This window comes from Aristolochia californica, unplaced genomic scaffold, assembly GCF_029961685.1.
Source record: "Aristolochia californica isolate CCGP_79_NKW_82.1479 unplaced genomic scaffold, dmAriCali1.0.hap1 SCAF_11, whole genome shotgun sequence".
NCBI lineage: Eukaryota > Viridiplantae > Streptophyta > Magnoliopsida > Piperales > Aristolochiaceae > Aristolochia > Aristolochia californica.
Window position 1 is genome coordinate 17,572,124 of NW_027181782.1, and position 17,605 is coordinate 17,589,728.

A 17,605-nucleotide genomic window follows, 5' to 3' on the forward strand; every position below is an offset into this window, starting at 1 on the left:
TATGTAAATAAATTTTCTTTACTTACATTTGTTATTGTTTTTAATTTTTTCCATACATAGACTCTAAAATTTTAATTTTGTTGTAATTAGATTATCTTTATCTTCTTGTTTACGAGAGAATTAGAGAATGAAAAATCAAAGTTTTATTGTAAGAAAAAAGTGTACATCTAAAATGGAATAGAAATGCAAAAATGTAGAGAGAGATAATTCCAAAATGTCTCTGTAACTTTTAGGGACTACAAACTCTTTTAGTTTTTGTATATTAGGTTTTGCATTGAGTGTTGACTCCCAAACGATAAGTCACTTCTTATAAAAACACAACCAGTTACATATGATTGACCGATAAATCACTTTACAAATCATCTATGATTGTTAGGTCAGCTTTTTGTAAATGGGCTTAAAGGCTTGTTTGACTCGGGTAAATATCCCAATGCACGTTCACTTGAGAATTTAATGAGCATTTGGTGTTCGGCTTAAAAAGTTTGGATGAGTGAAAACTCAAAGTTTTGATTTAAGAAAAAACTATACATCTAAAATGAAATGGAAATGCACAAATATAGAGAGAAATAATTCCAAAAATTCTCTATAACTTTTAGGTACTGCAAATTCTCTTAGTTTTTAAGTATTAGGTTTTGCAATGATCGGAAAAAGGGGAAGGCGGAGATTTTTATCAAAGTGTTGACTCCCAATCTACAAGTCATTTCTTACCAAAACATAGCCCGTTACGCATGATTGATCGATAAATCACTTTACAAATCATCTGTGATTGTTTGGTCAGCTTTTTGTAAATGGACAAAATAATGGCTTGTTTGACTCGAGTAAATTTCCCGCCTCATGTTTGAGAATTTAATGAGCATTTATTATTCACTTTAAAAGGTTTGGATCCGTAGGGCATTTGCATCTTTAACTTGTTTCAACATTGCATATACATATTTAAAACATGTTAGGATCAGTTAGATTTCCGCTTCTTATCAAATTCCTAGCCATTAGGTTAGAACAAGTGTAATTTCCCAAAGTTGGACAACAAAACTTTTGTGTTCGTTTGTGGTGTGTGAATAAATTTTTTTTACATACATTTGTTATTGTTTTTAATTTTTTCCACAAATAAACTCTAAAATTTTCATTTTGTTGTGATCTATTTTGCCTTAATCTTCTTGTTTCGAGAGAATCGGAGAGTGAAAACTCAAAGTTTTGATTTAAGAAAAAAGAGTACATCTAAAATGGATTGGAAATGCACAAATGTAGAGAGAGATAATTCCAAAAAGTCTCTGTAACTTTTAGGGACTGCAAACTCTTTTAGTTTTTATATAATTGGTTTTGCAATGAGAGGGAAAAGCGGGAGGCAGGGGATTTTTAACAGAGTGTTACTTCCAAATTCATAAGTTATTCCTTGCAAAAACATAGCTCGTTATGCATGATTGATCGATAAATAACTTTACAAATCATTTGTGATTGTTAGGTCAATTTTTTTGTAAATGGGCATAAAAATGGCTTTTTGGCTCGGGTAAGTATCCCACCACACGTTCACGTGAGAATTTAATGAGTATTTGTTGTTTGATTTAAAAGGTTTGGATCCATTTGGCATTTGTATCTTTAACATGTTTCACGCATGCATATCTATATTTAAAACATGTTAGGATCAGTTAGAAATCTCCGACTTATCAAATTCAGAGCCATTAGGGTTGAACTAGTGGATTTTGCCTAACTTGGACAACAAAACTTTTGTGTTCGTTTGTGGTGTGTGAATAAATTTTCTTTACCTACATTTGTTATTGTTTTTTTATTTTTTCCAAACATAAACTCGAAAGTATTCATTTTGTTGTGACCTACTTTTCCTTTATCTTTTTGTTTACGAGAGAATTAGAGAGTGAAAACTCAAAGTTTTGATTTAAGAAAAATATGTACATAAAAAATGGAATGGAAATACACAAATGTAGAGAGTAATAATTCCAAAAAGTCTTTGTAACTTTTAGGGACAACAAACTCTTTTAGTTTTTCTATATTAGGTTTTGCAATGATCGAGAAAAGGGGTAGGCGGAGGATATTTACCTGAGTTTTGACTCGCAATCCATAAGTCATTTCTTATGAAAACATAGCCCGTTACCCATGATTGACCGATAAATCACTTTAGAAATCATCTGTGATTGTTACATCGGTTTTTTTTAATGGGCAAAATAATAGCTTGTTTGACTCGGGTAAATATCGCACAACACGTTCACTTGATAATTTAATGAGCATTTGGTATTCGCTTTAAAAGGTTAGGATGAGGGAAAACTCAAAGTTTTGATTTAAGAAAAAAGTGTACATCTAAAATGGAATGTAAATGCAGTTATGTAGAGAGAAATTATTTCAAAAAGTTTCTATAACTTTTAGGGACTGCAAACTCTTTTAGTTTTTATGTATTAGGTTTTGCAATGATCGGGAAAAGGGGGAGCGGGGGATTTTTAACTGAGTGTTGACTCCCAATCCATAAGTCATTTCTTACAAAAATATAGCACATTACCCATGATTGACCGATAAATCACTTTACAAATAATCTATGATTGTTAGGTCAGTTTTTTTTAAATGGGCAAAATAATGGCTTGTTTGACTCGGGTAAATATTGCACATCACGTTCACTTGATAATTTAATGGGCATTTCGTGTTCACTTTAAAAGGTTTGGATGAGTGAAAACTCAAAATTTTGATTTAAGAAAAAAGTGTACATCTAAAAAGGAATGTAAATGCACAAATGTAGAGCGGGGATTTTTAACTGAGTGTTGACTCCCAATCTACAAGTCATTTCTTACATAAAATAGCCCGTTATGCATGATTGACCGATAAATCACTTTACAAATCATCTGTTATTGTTAGGACAACTTTTTGTTTATGGGCAAAATAATGGCTTGTTTGACTCAGGTAAATTTCCCGTCATTCGTTCACTTTAAAATTTAATGAGCATTTATTATTCATTTTAAAAGGTTTGGATCCATAGGGAATTCACATCTTTAACCTATTTCAAGCATGCATATCAATATTTAAAACATGTCAGGATCAATTAGAAATCTCCTTCCTACCAAATTCATAGCCATTAGGTTTTAACAAGAGGAATTTCCCAAAGTTGGATAACTAAACTTTTGTGTTTGTTTGTCGTGTGTGAATAAATTTTCTTTACTCACATTTGTTATTGTTTTTTATTTTTTTCGTACATAAACTCTAAAATTTTCAGTTTTTTGTGATCTGTTTTGCCTTTATCTTCTTGTTTATGAGATAATCGAAGAGTGAAAACTCAAAATTTTGAATTTAGAAAAAAATGTACATCTAAAATGGAATGGAAATGCACAAATGTAGAGACAGATAATTCTAAAAAGTCTCTGTAACTCTTAGGGACTACAAACTCTTTTAGTTTATATATATTTGGTTTTGCAATGATACGGAAAAAGGGTAGATGGGGGATTTTTAACTAAGTGTTGATTCCCAATCCACAAGTCATTTCTTACAAAAACATAGCCCGTTACGCATGATTGATCGATAAATAACATTACAAATCATCTGTGATTGTAAGGTCAACTTGTTGTAAATGGGCATAATAATGGCTTGTTTGACTCGGGTAAATATCCCACCACATGTTCACTTGAGAATTTAGTGAGCATTTTTTGTTCGCTTTAAAAGTTTTGGATCCATAGGGCATTTGCATCTTTAACATGTTTCAAGAATGCATATCCATATTTAAAACATGTTAGGATTATTTAGAAATCTCCTTCTTATCAAATTCCAAGCCATTGGGGTTCAACTAGCTGAATTTCCTAAACTTGCACAACAAAACTTTTGTGTTCGTTTGTGGTATTTGAATAAATTTTCTTTACATACATTTTTTAGTGTTTTAAATTTTTTCCATACATAAACTCTAAAATTTTCATTTTGTCGTGATCTATTTTGCCTTTATCTTCTTGATAACAAGATAATTGGAAGGTGAAAACTCAAAGTTTTGATTTGAGGAAAAAATGTACATCTAGAATGGAATGGAAATGCATAAATGTAGAGAGAGTTAATTTCAAAAAGTCTGTGTAACTTTTAGGGACAACAAACTCTTTTAGTTTTTATATATTAGGTTTTGCAATGATCGGGAAAAGGGGGAGGCGGGGGATATTTTACTGAGTGTTGACTGCCAATCCATAAGTCATTTCTTACAAAAACATAGCCCATTACCCATGATTGACGGATAAATCACTTTAAAAATCCTCTATGAAAGTTCGGTCAGTTTTTTTCTAAATAGGCAAGATAATGGCTTGTTTGACTCCGGTAAATATCCGACATCACGTTCACTTGATAATTTAATGAGCATTTGGTGTTCGCTTTAAAAGATTTGGTTGAGTGAAAACTCAAAGTTTTGATTTAAGAAAAAAGTGTAGAACTAAAATGAAATGGAAATGCACAAATGTGGAGAGAAATAATTGGAAAAAGCTCTGTAACTTTCAGGGACTGCAAACTCTTTTAGTTTTTATGTGTTAGGTTTTGCAATGATCAGGAAAAGGGAGAGGCGGGGATTTTAAAGTGTTGAAACCCATTCCACAAGTCATTTCTTACAAAAACATAGTCTATTACGCGTGATTGACTGATTTTACAAATCATCTGTGATTTGTAGGTCAACTTTTTGTATATGGGCAAAATAATGGCTTGTTTGTCTTGGGTAAATTTCCCGCTGCTCGTTCACTTTTAAATTTAAAAATAATTTATTATTCACTTTAAAAGGTTTGGATCCATAGGGCATTCACATCTTTAACCTATTTCAAGCATGCATATCAATAATTAAAACATGTTAGGATCAGTTAGAAATCTCCTTCTTATCAAATTCCAAGCCATTAGTTTTGAACAAGTGGAATTTCCTAAAGTTGGACAACAAAATTTTTGTGCTCATTTATGGTGTGTGAATAAATTTTATTTACTTACATTTGTTATTGTTTTAAATTTTTTCCATACATAAACTCTAAAATTTTCATTTTGTTGTGATCACTTTTGCCTTTATCTTCTTGTTAACGAGAGAGTCGGAGAGTGAAAACTCAAAATTTCGATTTTAGAAAATAGTGTACATCTAAAATTAAATGGAAATGATCAAATGGAAAGACATATAATTCCAAAAAGTCTCTGTATCGTTTAAGGAGTGCAATATCTTTTAGTTTTTATATATTCGGTTTTGAAATAATAGGGAAAAGCGGGAGATGAGGGATTTTTAAGAGAGTGTTGACTCCCAATCCATAAGTCATTTCTTACAAAAACATAGCCTGTTACACATGATTGATTGATAAATAAATTTACAAATCATTTGTGATTGTTAGGTCAACTTTCTGTAAATGGGCTTAATATTGGCTTGTTTGACTCGGGTAAATATCCCACGACACGTTCACTTGAGAATTTAATGAGTATTTGTTGTTCACTTTAAAAGTTTTAGATCCATAGGGCATTTGCATCTTTAACAAGTTTCAAACGTGCATATCCATATTTAAAACATGTTAGGATCAGTTAGAAATCTCCTTGTTATCAAATTCCAAGCCATTAGGGTTGAACTAGTGGAATTTCCCAAACTTGGACAACAAAACTTTTGTGTTTGTTTGTGCTATGTGAATAAATTTTATTTACTTACATTTTTTTTTCCAGACATAAACTCTAAAATATTCATTTTGTTGTGATCTATTTTGCCTTTATCTTCTTGTGTACGAGAGAATCGGAGAGTGAAAACTCAAAGTTTTGATTTAGAAAAATGTACATCTAAAATGGAATGGAAATCCACAAATGTAGAGAGTGATAATTCCAAAAAGTCTTTGTAACTTTTAGGGACTGCAAAATCTTTTTGTTTCTATGTATTAGGTTTTCCAATGATCGAGAAAAGGGGGAGGGAGGGAATTTTAACTGAGTGTTGAATCCCAATCCACAAGTCATTTCTTACAAAAACATAGCTATTGCGCATGATTGACCGATAAATCACTTTACAAATCATTTATGATTGTTAGGTCAACTTTTTGTAAATGGGCAAAATAATGGCTTGTTTGACTCGGGTAAATTTCCTGCCGCTCATTCACTTGAGAATTTAATAAGTATTTATTATTCACTTTAAAAGGTTTGGATCCATAGGGCATTCACATCTTTAACCTGTTTCAAGCACCCATATCAATATTTAAAACAGGATCAATTAGAAATCACCTTCTTATCAAATTCGAAGCCATTAGGTTTGAACAAGTGAAATTTCGCAAAGTTGGACAACAAATTTTTTGTGTTTGGTTGTGGTGTGTGAATAAATTTTCTTGACTTACATTTGTAATTGTTTTTAATTTTTTCCATACATAAACTCTAAAATTTTCATTTTGATGTGATCTATTTTGCCTTTATCTTCTTGTTTACAAGAGAATCGGAGAGTGTAAACTCAAAGTTTTGATTTTAGAAAAAATTTACATCTAAAATGGAATGGAAATGCACAAATTTATAGATAGATAATTCCAAAAAGTTTCAGTAACATTTAGGGACTGTAAACTCTTTTAGTTTTTAAATATTTGGTTTTGCAATGAATGGCAAAATGGGGAGACGTGATTTTTAACTGTGTGTTGACTCCCAATCCATAAATCATTTCTTATAAAAACGTAGCCCCTTCCGTATGATTGATCGATAAAAAACTTTACAAATCATCTGTGATTGTTGGCTAGCTTTTTGTAAATGGGCATAATAATGGCTTGTTTGACTCAGGTAAATATCCCACCACATGTTTAATGAGCATGCATATCCATAATTAAAACATGTTTCAATTTAAAAGGTTCAGATCCACTGGGATTTGCATCTTTAACATGTTTCAAGCATGCATATCCATAATTAAAACATGTTAGGATTAGTTAGAAATCTCCTTCTTATCTAATGCCAAGTCATTAGGGTTGAATTTGTGGAATTTCCCAAACTTGGACAAAAAAACTTTTGTGTTCGTTTGTGGTATGTGAATAAATTTTCTTTACTTATGTTTATTATTGTTTTTTTCCCAAACATAAACTCTAAAGTATTCATTTTGTTGTGAGCTATTTTGCCTTGATCTCCATGTTTCCCAGAGAATCGGAGAGTGAAAGCTCAAAGTTTTGATTTAAGAAAAAAGTGTACTCTAAAATGGAATGGAAATTTACAAATGTTGAGAGAGATAATTCCAAAAATTCTCTGTAACTTTTAGGGACTGCAAACTCTTTTAGTTTTTATATATTAGGTTTTGCAATGATTGGGAAATGGGGGAGGCGTGGGATTTTTAACTGAGTGTTGACTCCCAATCCAGAGTTTGCTGTCCCTAAAAGTTATAGAGAATTTTTAAACTTATCTCTCTCTCACTTGTGCATATCCATTCCATTTTAGATGTACCCTTTTTTCCTAAATGAAAGCTTAGAGTTTTCACTTTCCGATTCTCTCGTAAACAAGAAGATAAAGGCAAAATAGATAAAATAAAATTAAAATTTTAGAGTTTATGTGTCGAAAAAATTAAAAAAGATTAACAAATGTAAGTAAAGAAAATTTATTCACACACCACAAACGAACACAAAAGTTTTGTTGTCCAAGTTTGGGAAATTCCAATAGTCAACCCTAATGGCCTTGAATTTCATAAGAAAGAGATTTTTAACTGATCCTAACATGTTTTAAATATGGATATGCATGCTTGAAACATGTTTAAGATGAAAATGCCCTATGCATACAAACCTTTTAAAGAGAACAACAAATGTTCATTAAATTCTCAAGTGAATGTGCGGTGGGATATTTACCCGAGTCAAACCAGCCATTATTTTGTCCATTTACAAAAAGTTGATCTAAAAATCACAGATGATTTGTAAAATGATTTATCGGTGCATCATGCGTAACAGGCTATGTTTTTGTTATAAATAACTTATGGATTGGGAGTCAACACTCAGTTAAAAATCCCCCCCCCCCCCCCCCCCCCCCCCCCCCTCCCCTTTTTCCTGATCATTGCAAAGTCTAATATATAAAAACTAAAAGATTTTGTAGTCCCTAAAAGTTACAGAGACTTTTTGGAATTATCTCTCTCTACATTTGTGCATTTCCATTCCATTTTAGATGTACTCTTTTTTCTTAAATCAAAACTTTAAGTTTTCACCTTCCGATTCTCTCGTAAACAAGAAGATAAAGGCAAAATAGATCACAACAAAATGAAAATTTTAGAGATTTTTTATGGAAAAAATTAAAAACTATAAAAAATATAAGTAAATAAAATTTATTGACACACCACAAACAAACAAAAAAGTTTTGTTGTCTAAGTTTAGAAAATTCCTCTAGTCAACCATAATTGCTTTGAATTAAATGCGAGAGATTATTAACTCATCTAAACATGTTTTAAATATGGATATGCATGCTTGAAGCATGTTAAGATGTAAATTCCCTATGGATCCAAACATTTTAAAGCGAATAAAAAATTCTCATTAGATTCTCAGTGAATGTGCGGTGGGATATTTACCCGAGTCAAACAAGCTATAATTTTGCCCTTTTACAAAAAGCTAACCTAACAATCACAGATGATTTGTAAAGTGATTTATTGGTTAATAATGCATAACGGGCTATGTTTTTGTATGAAATGACTTATGGATTGGGAGTCAGCACTCAGTTAAAAATCCCCCGCCTCCCCCTTTTCCCGATCATTGCAAAACCTAATATATAAAAAGTAAAAGAGTTTGTAGCCCCTAAAAGTTACAGAGACTTTTTGGAATTATCTCTCTCTAGATTTATGCTTTTCCATTCCATTTTAGATGTACACTTTTTTCTTAAATCAAAACTTTGTGTTTTGACTTTTTGATTCTCTTGTAAACAAGAAGATAAAGGCAAAATAGATCACTACGAATTGAAAATTTTAGAGTTTATGTATGGAAATAATTAACCACAATAACGAATGTAAGTAAAGAAAATTTATTCACACACCACAAACGAAGACAAAACTTTCGTTGTCCAAGTTTTGGAAAATCCACTATTTCAAACCTAATTGCTTGGAATTTGATAAGAAAGAGATTTCCAATAGATCTTGACATGTTTAAAATATGGATATGCATGCTTGAAACATTTTAAAGATGCAAATACCCTATGGATCCAAACCTTTTAAAGCCAATAACAAATGCTCATTAAATTCTCAAGTGAACGTGCGGTGGGATATTTACCCGAGTCAAACAAGCCCATATTTTGCCCATTTACAAAAAGCAGAGCTAACAATCACATATGATTTGTAAAGTGATTTATCGGTCAATCAAGCGTAACTGGCTCTTTTTTTTATGAAATGACTCATGGATTGGGAGTCAACAATCAGTTAAAAATCCCCTGCCTCCCCCTTTTCTCGATTATTGCAAAACCTAATATATTAAAACTAAGAGGGTTTGTAGTCCCTAAAAGTTACAAAGAGTTTTTGGTATTATCTCTCTATACATTAGTGCATTTCCATTGAATTTTAGATGTACACGTTTTTCTTTAATCAAATCTTTGAGTTTTCACTTTCCAATTCTCTCGTAAACAAGAAGATAAAGGCAAAATAGATCACAACAAAAAGAAACTTTTAGAGTTTATTTATGGGAAAATTTTAAAAAATTAGCAAATGTAACTAAAGAATTTTTTTTAACACAACACAAACGAACATAAAAGTTTTGTTGTCTAAGTTTGTGAAATTCCACTAGTTCCAACCTAATGGCTTGGAATTCGATAAGAAAAAGATTTCTAACTGACCCTAACATGTTTTAAATAAGGATATCCTTGCTTGAAATATTTTAAAGAAGCAAATTTCCTATGGATCCAAACCTTTAAAAGCGAAACACAAATGCTCATTAAATTCTCAAGTGAACGTGCGGCGGGATATTTACCTGAGTAAAACAAGCCATTATTTTGCCCATTTACAAAAAGCTGACCTAACAATCATATATGATTTGTAAAGTGAATTATTGGTCAATCATGCGTAACGGGCTGTGTTTTTTTAAGAAAATACTCATGGTTTGGGAGTCAACACTCAGTTAAAAATCCTCCGCCACCCCCTTTTGCCGATCATTGCAAAACCTGATATATAAAAACTATAATAGTTTGTAGTCCCTAGAAGTTACACAGAATTTTTAGAATTATTTATCTCTTCATTTGGGCATTTCCATTCCATTTTAGATGTACACTTTTTTCTTAAATCAAAATTTTGACTTTTCCCTTTCTGATTCTCTCGCAAACCAGAAGATAAAGGCAAAATAGATCACAAAAAAATGAAAATTTTAGAGTTTATGTATGGAAATAATTAACCACAATAACAAATGTAAGCAAAGAAAATTTATTCACACACCACGAACGAAATCAAAACTTTTGTTGTCAGAGTTCGGGAAATTCCACTAGTTCAAACCTAATGGCTTGGAATTTGATACGAAAGAGATGTTTAACTGATCCTAACATGTTTTAAATATGGATATGCATGCTTGAAACAAGTTAATGATGTGAATGCCCTATGGATCCAAACCTTTTCAAGTGAACAACAAATGCTCATTAAATTCTCAAGTGAACGTGCGGTGGGATATTTACCCGAGGCAAACAAGCCATTATTTTGACCATTTACAAAAAGCTGACCTAATAATCACAGATGATTTGTAAAGTGATTTGTTTTACAATCATGTGTAATGGGCTATGTTTTTGTAAGAAATGACTTATGGATCTTGAGTCAAAACTCAATTAAAAATCCTCCGCCACCTCCTTTTCCCCGTCATTACAAAATCTAATATATAAAAATTTTTGCAGTCCCTAAAAGTTACAGAGACTTTTTGGAATTATATCACTCTACTTTTGTGCTTTTCCATTCCATTTCAGATGTATACCTTTTCCTTAAATACAACTTTGAGTTTTCACTTTCTGATTCTCTCGTAAGCAAGAAGATAAAGACAAAATACATCACAACAAAATGAAAATTTTAGAGTTTATGCATGGAAAAAATTTTAAGTAATAAAAAAATAAGTAAATAAAATTTATTCACACACCATAAACGAACACAAAAGTTTTGTTGTCCTAGTTTGGGAAATTCCACTAGCTCAACCCTAATGGCTTGGAATTTGATAAGAAAGACAATTATAGCTGATCCTAACATGTTTTAAATATGGAACTGCATGTTTGAAACATGTTAAAGATGCAAAGGCCCTATGGATCAATAACTTTTAAAGCGAACAACAAATGCTCATTAAATTCTCAAGTGAACGTTTGGTGGGATATTTACCTGAGTCAAACAAGCCATTATTTTGCATAGTTGGAAAAAGCAAACCTAACAATCACAAATGATTTTAAAAGTGAATTATCAATCAATCATTCTTAACGGGCTATGTTTTTATAAGAAATGACTTATGGATTGGGAGTCAACACTCAGTTAAAAATCCCCTGCCTCGCCCTTTTCCCGATGATTGCAAAACCTAACATATAAAAACTAAGAGAGTTTTTTGTCCATAAAAGTTACAGAGACTTTTTGGAATTTTCTCTCTATATATTTAGGCATTTCCATTCCATTTGAGATGTACACATTTTTCTTAAATCAAAACTTTGAGTTTTCACTTTCCAATTCTCACGTAAACAAGAAGATAAAGGCCATAGAGATCACAACAAAATGAAAATTTTAGAGTTTATGTATGGAAAAAATTAAAAACAATAACAAATGTAAGAGAAGAAAAATCTATTCAGACAACACAAACAAACACAAAATTTTTGTTTTCCAAGTTCTGGAAATTCTACTAGTTCAGCCCTAATAGGTTGGAATTTGATAAGAAAGAGATTTCTAACTGATTCTAACAAGTTATAAATATAGATATGCATGCTAGAAACATGTTAAAGATGCAAATGCCCTATGGATCCAAACCATTTAAAGAGAACAACAAATGTTCATTAAATTCACAAGTGAATGTGTGGTGGGATATTTACCCGAGTCAAACAACCCATTATTTTACCCATTTATAAAAAGTTTACCTAAAAATCACATATGATATTTAAAGTGATTTTTCGGTGAATCATGCATAACAGGCCTTATTTTCAGAAGAAATAACTTATAAATTGGGAGTCAACACTCACTTAAAAATCCCCTGCCTCCCCCTTTTCCTGATCATTGCAAAACCTAATATATAAAAACTAAAAGAGTTTTCCGTCACTAAAAGTTACAAAGACTTTTTGGAATTATCTCTCTATTCATTTGTGCATTTCCATTCCATTTTAGATGTACACTTTTTTCTTAAATCCAAACTTTGAGTGTTCACTTTTCTATTCTCTCGTAAACAAGAAGATAAAGGCAAAATATATCACAGCAAAATGAAAATTTTAGAGTTTATGTTTTGAAAAAATTATAAACTATAACAAATCTAAGTATAGAAAATTTATTCACACCCCACAAACGAACACAAAAGTTTTGTTGTCCAAGTTTGGAAAATTCCACTTGTTCAACCCTAATGGCTTAGAATTTAATAAGAAAGATATTTCTAACTGATCCTAACATGTTTTAAAAATGGATTTGCATGCTTGAATCATGTTAAAGATGCAAATGCCCTATGGATCCAATCCTTTTAAAGCAAACAACAAATGCTCATTAAATTGTCAAGTGAACGTGTGGTGTGATATTTACTCGAGTCAAACAAGCAATTTTTTGCCCATTTACAAAAAAATGACCTAACAATCTTAGATGATTTGTAAAATGATTTATCGGTCAATCATGCGTAACAGGCTATGTTTTTGTTAGAAATGACTTATGGATTCGGAGTCAACACACAGTTAAAAATGCTTTGCCTCTCCCTTTTCCCGATCATTGCAAAACCTAATATATAAAAACTAAAAGAGTTTGCAGTCCCGAAAAGTGACAGAGACTTTTTGGAATTATCTCTCTCTACATTTTTGCATTTCCATTTCATTTTAGGTATACACTTTTTTCTAAAATCAAAACTTTGAGTTTTCACTTTCCGATTCTCTAGTAAACAAGAAGATAAAGGCAAAATACATCATAAAAAAATGAAAATTTTAGAGTTTATGTAAGGAAAATATTAAACACAATAACAAATGTAAGTAAAGAAAATTTATTCACACATTAAAAATGAACACAAAAGTTTTGGTGTCCAAGTTTGGAAAATTTCACTAGTTCAACCCTAATGGCATGGAATTTGATAAGAAAGATATTTCTAACTGATCCTTACATGTTTTAAATATGGATATGCATGCTTGAAACATGTTAAAGATTCAAATGCCCTACGGATCCAAACCTTTTTAAGCAAACAACAAATGTTCATTAAATTTTCAGGTGAACGTGCGGTGGGATATTTACCTGAGTCCAACAAGCCATTATTTTACCCATATACAAAAAGCTGACCTAACAATCACTGATGATTTGTAAAGTGATTTTCCTGTCAATCATGCATAACCGGCATTGTTTTTGTAAGAAATGACTTATGGATTGGAAGTCAACACTCAGTTAAAAATCCCCCGCCTCCCCTTTTCCCGATCATTGCAAAACCTCATATATAAAAACTAAAAGAGTTTGCAGTTCCTAAAAGTTAAAAGACTTAGGGGAATTATCTCTCTCCACATTTGTACATTTCCATTCCATTTTAGATATACACGTTTTTCTTAAATCAAAACTTTGAGTTTTCACTTTCCGATTCTCTCGTAAACAAGAAGATAAAGGCAAAATAGATCACTACAAATGAAAATTTTAAAGTTTAGGAATGGAAAATATTAAAAAAAATAACAAAAGTAAGTAAAAAAAAATTAATCACAAACCACAAACGAACACAAAAGTTTTTTTGTCCAAGTTTAGGAAATTCCAGTAGTTCAACCCAAATGGCTTGGAATTTGATAAGAAAGAGATTTCTAACTGATCCTAACATGTTTTAAATATGGATATGCATTCTTGAAACATGTTAAAGATGAAAATTCCCAACGGATCCAAACCTTTTAATGTGAACAACAAATGCTCGTTAAATTCTCAAGTGAGCGTGCGATGGGATATTTACCCGAGTCAAACAAGCCATTATTTTCCCCATTTACAAAAAGCTGACCTAAGTTTTTGTAAGAAATGACTTAAGGATTGGGAGTTAACACTCAGTTAAAAATCCCCCCTCCCCCTCTCTCCCTTTTCCTGATCATTGAAAAACCTAATATATAAAAAGTTAAAGATTTTTCAGTCCCTTAAAGTTACAGAGACATTTTGCAATTATCTCTCTCCATATTTGTGCATTTCCATTGCATTTTAGATGTACACGTTTTTCTTAAATCAAAACTTTGAGTTTTCACTTTCCGATTTTCTTGTAAACAAAAAGACAAAGGCAAAAATAGACAACAAAATGAAAATTTTAGAGTTTTTGTATGGAAAAAATTAAAAAAATAACAAATGTAAGTAAAGAAAATTTATCCACACACCACAAATGAACATAAAAGTTTTGTTGTCCAAGTTCGGGAAATTTCACAAGTTCAACCCTAACGGCTTTGAATTTGATAAGAAAGAAATTTCTAATAGATCCTAACATGTTTTAAATATAAATAAGCATGCTTGAAACATGTTAAAGATGCAAATGCCCTATGAATCCAAACCTTTTAAAGTGAGCAACAAATGCTCATTAAATGCTCAAGTGAACGTGTGTTGGGATATTTACCCAAGTCAAACAAGCCATTATTTTTCCCATTCACAAAAAGCTTACCTAACAATCGCAGATGATTTTTAAAGTGATTTATCGGTCAATAATGCTTAACGGGCTATGCTTTTGTCAGAAATGACTTATGGATTGGGATTCAACACCTAGTTAAATATCCCCAGCCTCCCCCTTTTCCCGATCATTGTAAAACCTAATATATAAAAACTAAAAGTGTTCATAGTCCCTAAAAGTTGCAGAGACTTTTTGGAATTATCTCTAACTACATTTGTGCATTTCCATTCCATTTTAGATGTACACCTTTTTCTTAAATCAAAACTTTGAGTTTTAACTCTCCGATTCTCTCGTAAAAAAGAAGATAAAGGCAAAATAGATCTCAACAAAATGAAAATTTTAGATAGATGTTTGGAAAAAATTTAAAACAATATCAAATGTAAGTAAAGAAAATTTATTCATACACCACAAAGAAACACAAAAGTTTTTTTGTCCAAGTTTGAGAAATTCCACTAGTTCAACCCTTATGGCATGGAATTTGATAAGAAAGAGATTTCTAATTGATCCTAACATGTTTTAAATATGGATATGCATGCTTGAAACATGTTAAAGATGTAAATTCCCAATGGATCCAAACCTTTTATAGTGAAAAACAAATGCTCAATAAATTCTCGAGTGAACATGTGGTGGGATATTTACTCTAGTCAAACAAGCCATTAATTTGCCCATTTACAAAAAGTTGACCTAATAATCACATATGATTTGTAAAGTGATTTATCAGGCAATCATGCGTAGTGGGCTATTTTTTTTAAGAAATGACTTTTGGATTAGGAGTCAACACTCAGTTAAAAATCCCCCGCCTCCCCCTTTTCCCAATCATTGCAAACCTAATATATAAAACTAAAAGAGTTTGCAGTCGCAAAATGTTACAAAGACTTTTTGAAATTATCTTTCTCTACATTTGTGCATTTCCATTCCTTTTTAGAAGTACACATTTTTCTTAAATCAAAACTATGTGTTTTCAATTTTCGATTCTCTCGTAAACTAGAAGATAAAGGCAAAATAGATCACAACAAAATGAAAATTTTAGAGTTTATGTATGGAAATAATTAACCACTATAACAAATTTAAGGAAAGAAACATGTCAAATATTCAAATGCACTATGGATCCAAACCATTTAAAGCGAACAACAAATGCTCATTAAATTCTCAAGTAAACATGTGGTGGGATATTTACGAGAGTCAAACAAGCCATTATTTTGCGCATTCACAAAAAGCTTACCTAACAATCACATATGATTTGTAAAGTGATATATCAGTCAATCATACATAACAGGCTATGTTTTTGAAAGAAATGCCTTATTGATTGGGAGTCAACACATAGTTAAAAATGCCCTGCCCCGCCCTTTTCCCGATGAATGCAAAACCTCATATATAAAAACTAAAAGAGTTTGCAGTCCCTAAAAGTTAAAAGACTTTTTGGAATTATCTATCTCCACATTTGTGCATTTCCATTCCATTTTAGAAGTACATTTTTTTCTTAAATCAAAACTTTGAGTTTTCACTTCCCGATTCTCTTGTAAACAAGAAGATGAAGGCAAAATAGATCACTACAAAATGAAAATTTTTAAGTTATGTATGGAAAATATTAAAAAACATAACAAATGTAAGTAAAATAAAAATTATTCACACACCACAAACGAACATAAAAGTTTTGTTGTCTAAGTTTAGAAAATTCCACTAGTTCAATCCTAATGGCTTTGAATTTGATAAGAAAGAGATTTCTAATTGATCCTAACTTGTTTTAAATAAAGATATGCTTGCTTGAAAAATGTTAAAGATGCAAATTCCCTACGGATCAAAACATTTTAATGTGAACAAGAAATTCTCATGAAATTCTCAAGTGAGCGTGCGGTGGGATATTTACCCAAGTCAAACAAGCCATTATTTTCCCCATTTACAAAAAGCTGACCTAACAATCATAGATGATTTGTAAAGTGATGTATCGGTCAATCATCTATAACAAATTGTGTTTTTTTAAGAAAAGACTTACGGATTGGGAGTCAAGACTCAGTTAAAGATCCCCCACCTCACTCTTTTTACGATCTGTGTAAAACCTAATATATAAAAAGTTAAAGAGTTTTCATTCCCTTAAAGTTACAAAGACTTTTTTTAATTATCTCTCTCCATATTTGTGCATTTCCATTGCATTTTAGAAGTACATTTTTTTCTTAAATCAAAACTTTGAGTTTTCGCTTTTCGATTTTCTCGTAAACAAGAAGATAAAGGCAAAACTAGATCACAACAAAATGAAAATTTTTAGTTTATGTATGGAAAAAATTAAAAAAATAACAAATGTAAGTATAGAAAATTTATTCACACACCACAAACGAACACAAAAGTTTTGTTGTCCAAGTTCGGGAAATTCCACTAGTTCAACCCTAACGGCTTTGAATTTGATACGAAACAGATTTCTAACTGATCCTAACATGTTTTAAATATATATATATATATATGCATGCTCGAAACATGTTAAAGTTGCAAATACCCTATGGATCCAAACCTTTTAAAGTGAACAAGAAATGCTCATTAAATGCTCAAGAGAACGTGCGGTGGGATATTTACCCGAGTCAAACAAGCCATTATTTTACCCATTTACAAAAAGTTGACCTAACAATCGCTGCTGATTTGTAAAGTGATTTATTGGTCAATCATGCGTAACGGGCTATGTTTTTTTAATAAATGACTTATGGATTGGGAGTCAACACCTAATTATATGTCCCCAGCCTCCCCCTTTTCCTGATCATTGTAAAACCTAATATATAAAAATTAAAAGCGTTCATAGTCCCTAAAAGTTACAAAGACTTTTTGGAATTATCTCTCACTACATTTTTGCATTTCCATTCCATTTTAGATGTACACTTTTTTCTTAAGTCAAAACTTTGAGTTTTAACTTTCCGATTCTCTCATAAATAAGAAGATAAAGGCAAAATAGA